Genomic DNA, 5,710 nt, shown 5'->3' on the forward strand with positions numbered 1-5,710 from the left:
TAAAAATGAGGGAGAAAGCAGTAAAAAACGAGCGAAAAGCAGGAGAAAGCACTCAGAAAAATGAGGAAGGAAGCAGGGCGGTGCAACAGCACGTGTGGGGGAGCAAGACCTGGGGGAGATGGGGGTGTAAACTGGAATAACCCTTAGGTGACACTCTACGTGCTGTGAAACTTCTCTGTGTGAAATCACACATTACTGTGGGATTTGGAGTGCACATGGTAATAACAGACCTTTTATACATCGCTAACACATCAAAGTCTCAGAGCATGGTAAAAGACTTTAACATGTCTATTGTTATATGTATGTTACTTTTATGGGTGGAAAACTCTCCGAATAAAGTTAAATTGATTGATTGATTGACTTTAGTATGCAGTTCGGCAGAACTCTTTAAGGTAGATGTGACCACACTTTATAGTAATTTAAGGAAAGTGAGCTTTGTTTTTGCTAAAGCTTGCAGTTATATATGTGTGCCGGTAGGTCTGATTAGCTTGCATTCCATGGAGGAGCTGCTAGAGACATAAAATGCATATGTAAATTAGTAAGTAAGGAGTAGCCACCTGTAAACCGCAATAATGCTAAAGGGAATTCTTGAAAGCGATAATTCGATCTAGAAGTGAAATTCTACTTGACCGCCAATGAAAGGCATGTCTTCCTTATAGATGTCAGAGGATATTGACTTGATTACCCTCGGTTAAAAGCTATTTAATCGGTTTAATCCCTTGACGTGTTATATGCTTGCGTTAAGACACATTAAATTGTCAATGGCCCTTAGAAGCTATTAGTAATTTTGCCTGTGTATGCACTGGCTGCTAATCATGAAGGCTGTTACAATGTCGAGTGCTCGAGAGTAAAGTTGACTTGTTAATCAAAACATGTGAACGTGAAAACAGTTCACTTCCGCTCCTAGAACCAGCTTCCCTTCCAATCATCATCAAAGACATCTTTATTTCGGCAATTTGCCTTAAAAAGAATACAAAAATAAACATATGCATAAACATCACCATACGTTGTATTATAACATGTCGTAGCATTTTCATTGAATGTTAATCAGACCCCTTCTCTTGTTCCACATTGCTAATAAAAATGGGGAAACTGCAAATACTATGTATTTTGATGTATCTGACTTTAAAATTCTGAAAGCATAGTTACACTGTCGAAAGCCCATATTTTTGCAGAGGGGTACTAACCAATACTTCCTTGCTTTGGTGTATGCAGGACAAAAAAAAACAGTACATGGAGCTCATCCTCTTTGTCACAGCTGCATCCAGGACAAGTCTTGATAGAATTATTTGACCAGTTGCTAGTAAAAACTCTCAAGGGTAAAGTACCATATCTCCATTGGAGGTATAATTGTCTTGATGCAACAGGATAAATGATGTCCATAAAATTCTCAAATTGATAAAAATCCTTAAAACTTAAAAATGATTTAGTTAAAACTCCAATTTTGGGGGCAGACTGTACACTAGTAAGTTGCTCAGCCACATAAATCTTAGTAAGCAGCCTCCGTGGCATTGCCTGGCAGCTCCTTTCAGGGTCATACCACAAGTCAGGCAAACCCAGTCTGGTAAATTGGAATTTTAAAAACCTGAACCGAGGGATTTTTGCTGCACCACTGCTACTCAGTATTTTCTTTAACTCTGCCCTATAGTGCAATAGTTCAGGCGTAGTCCACAGCCTGTGCCAATACCTGAGAGGTTTCAAAGCTAGTTCATCTTCAATAGACCTCAGGCCCAGGTCCATCCTTAAAGGATGCAGCGGGGTGCTTTGTGGGAGTGTCAGTAACTGCCTAATAAACTTATTTTCTATTTTGAGAAATTCTTTCCCAGTTAAATGCCCCATAATTCCCCGCCATACAGAATTGCGGCCCTCGCCTGACTCTTATAAATCTCCATCGGTGGTTTTATAGGTTTGTATGTAGACGTGTTGGACAGCCTGAGAATACCCCCTGCATACTGGGTTAGTTTCATTTGCGCTTTTACTTGTTGGGGAACCCATGAAAGACTTTCGCTTAGGGTTACCCCCAAATACTCAAAAGTTTTTACCCTTTCCAGTCTCACTGTGTCTAGTTTGGGATTCGGCCGAGTAGAGAACGAAGGGTTAATGACCATATACTTTGTCTTATTAACATTTATTTCAAGGCCACGACTTCTACAAAAATCCTCAAAACTATCCAGCACACGCTGGATTCCCATTGGTGACTTGGAGAGTAGCAGGGTGTCATCAGCGAACATGATCGCCGGGACCCTGCTACCTGCCAGACTTGGTGCATCATTGTTAGGGGCACTGTCAAGATGGGAAATTACACCATTGACATAGAGGCAGAACAGGGTAGGTGCTAATACGCACCCCTGCCTAACCCCCCTGTCAATGGGAAACTTTGGTGACAGTGCCCCGTTCCTCCCACATCTGACCCGAGCTAAATTCCCCTCGTGCAACTTCATCAGCATTTTCAGGATTGGTAGTGGAACACCCAAGCTGAGGACCACAGTCCAAAGTTTCCCCCGAGGCACCAAGTCAAAGGCGGAGCGGTGGTCCACGAATACAATGTAGAGGCTGCCACCCTCAATCTTTGCCTTTTTCCAGAATAGTAATAGCAATGGAAAGATTTGGTCCATGGTAGAGGTGTTCCTCCTGAACCCCGCTTGATATTGACTCAGTACGGCGTGCTCCTCCATCCAGTCCTGCAGTCGGTCAAGGATGAGCCGCTCGAAGATTTTTTGCGGGACATCTATGAGGCTGATGGGCCTATAATTAGCTGGTAGCAGAGGAGAACCCTTCTTAAAGATGGGAACAATTTCTGCTCCCAGCCAAGTACAAAGAACCTTCATTCCTCTCAAGACTGCATTAAATATAATGCACAAGTATGGTCCCCAGATCCCCGGTTGGTGTTTAACGAGATCTCCCGGCAATTTATCTAGACCCGGTGCCTTTCCTGTTGCAATTTTAGAGATGGCATTGACTACTTCCTCCGGCATAAATTCTATGATGTCATGGGAATCTTTAAATGCTTCAAGAACCGGCTTCATGTCCGTGTTGGGTTCGATAGCATACAAGGCCTTAAAATGGTCTTCCCAAACATTTGCCTCAATATTTGGTTCCGTTGCGGGTTTTAAGTCACCGCATCCTGTGTTAATTATAGCCCAGAATTTGCGAGCATCTTTCTGTTCTAGGGCACAGGATAAATTTGTCCATTTATCATAGTCCCACTCTTGTTTAGCATGCTTCATCATTGCTTTATATTGTGTTCTCTTGGCAGAGATGAGTGGCTTATCGCTGCAAAGTTTTAGAGCCCGAATCAACTCTTTTTTTGCCAGGCGACATGCAGCATTAAACCAGGAGGAGGCAGGGGTCCTTTTCTTCCTCTTAGTCACCAATGGATTGAAAACAACAAGTAGGGTGCTAACTATATTCGTATGCAGAGCCTGCAATTTGGTATTAAAGTCTGGAGGGGGTTGTTGGGAATTTAAAGCATCTATTTCAATAAAGAAGGGAAGAATTAGATTGTATAAATTTGCGAGTTCCTCGCGGGATGCCACGACCTTGTCCCACTTGACCCTGCGCCGGTCATTAGTTAGAACTACCCTGTCTCCGAGATCATCTAGGTATCCTTGTTCCTTCGCTCGTGGAGCGGGGAAAACCAACTCCAACCTCAGTGCATTGTGGTCACTGTCATCCCTTACAATAACCTCAAAGTCAATTACCTTAGACCACAATCTTGTCCCAACCATAATGTAATCTAAACGTGATTCATGGCCCTTTTTGTTATATGTGCACTTCGAAGGTACGTCAGAGCGGGTGCGTCCGTTACAGGCCCTGATAGAATGACTTAATGTTAGAGTCGTTATCTGGATCGCTAGGGGAGACCATGACCTGGGGTGTGGAGATTGAGTTGGGGGTATAGACCAGTAATCGTCCTCAGTCGCAAGAGCACCATCGTCCATCCCCTGCAAGGGTTCATAATGACAGTTCAGATCTCCCGCTATTAATAAAAAAGTATCCGTTGGGATGGAATACAAAAAGTTTATCAGGTCTTCCACTGCAGTAGACTCGCTGGCTATGCCTACAGGTCTCGAGTAAACATTCACAATAGCGAGCTTAAAACAATTAGGCCATTTTAAGACCACACACTGTAGGTCATCCGAATGGGTGGTCACAGACTCAGCCGTACAGCCCAAGTGAGTTCCCACCCATATAGTGAGGCCCCCCAGACGGTCGTCCCTTCCCCCCCCCATCGTGCTGGTATATGAAAGCCCGCAAATCCAACTCTCCTTTCCTCCTCCCTAGCTTCCCTTCCAATCACCCATTGGCTGTTTCTTCGACTTTCACACTGTACAGTCTTCCACTGCTCTTCGGTTAGGTCTGCGTTGTACACATAGCGCTTACATACCTACCTACCTATGGCTTATGAAAGGAAGAATCAATCCCAACAAAATGTGAATGCGTGACCAGCAAATTGTGCACAGTTAAACCCATCAGGCACATTAATTCACTGAACTATCCGGGAATGTACATGCTAATATGCAAACTCTGCCTCAGTGCATCAGCCTTTCGGGTAACTTTAAACTTGCACTGCACACACTCTCCAAATAATGCAAATGCAGAAAAATCACCCATTTTATAGTTTTATTAATCCAGGAGAATTGGTTCAGTGAGGTAAATCCAATAAATTATAGCAAGGTATTGTGTATTATACACCAAAACCATAACAAATTGAAAATTGATTAAAAGGTTTGTTTATAGAACTAGGTGTTTCAAAAAAATCAAAGCTCTCAAAGTCCGAACAAACAACATGGTTCAAGGTATCATACCTCGGTCCAGTTATCCACAACTCCACTGCAGACACTATGGTACCACAACTCAACAGCAGACACCATGGTACCACAACTCCACAGCAGACACTATACTATGGTGCCACAACTCCACACCAGACACTATACTATGGTACCACAACTCCACAGCAAACACTATGGTACCACAACTCCACACCAGACACTATACTATGCTGCCACAACTCCAAAGGAGACACTATGGTAACACAGCTCCACACCAGACACTATACTATGCTGTCACAACTCCAAAGGAGACACTATGGTACCACAATTCCACAGAAGACACCATGGTACCACAACTCCACAGCAGACACTATGGTACCAAAATCTCCACACCAGACACTCAGAGTCCAGAAGAGAAACAGCTGAAGAGTTCCAAATAAGAATCCTTTTGGTTTCATTAGACTGCCATCAAAAGTTTGTTGTCGATTAAACATATGCCACCAAAGGTATCAGGGCTCCACACCAACAGTTTTTTTTTTCGGGGGGGGGGGGGTGTTGGCTTTGTGTGTGTCTGCATGCGCAGTCTGTGTGCGTGTAAGCAATCCGCATCTATGCATGTACCTGCTCATGTGAACTGGAAATAATTCATACCGACCTAACAAAGGAAAATATGCTCTCGGTTGACATTCAGGCCTCTAAGTAAACCCCCCTCCCCCACCCCCACGCACACACATTATAAGCAGTGCTTTAAATGGGCCGGTACTCACCGGTACTGAGTACCGGCACTTCTAAATTTTCGGCCGTTGAGTACCGGAACTTTTCCTTGTACAAAGCGAGTACCGGTACTCATGGGGCATCCAGCCAAGTTCAGGGAAATTTAACATATACAAAAAAGAAGCGCGACACAGATGACGAGTTGGTCCGTTTTCCTTAAGCAC

Source organism: Triturus cristatus, chromosome 7, assembly GCF_964204655.1.
Source record: "Triturus cristatus chromosome 7, aTriCri1.1, whole genome shotgun sequence".
Taxonomy (NCBI): Eukaryota; Metazoa; Chordata; class Amphibia; order Caudata; family Salamandridae; genus Triturus; species Triturus cristatus.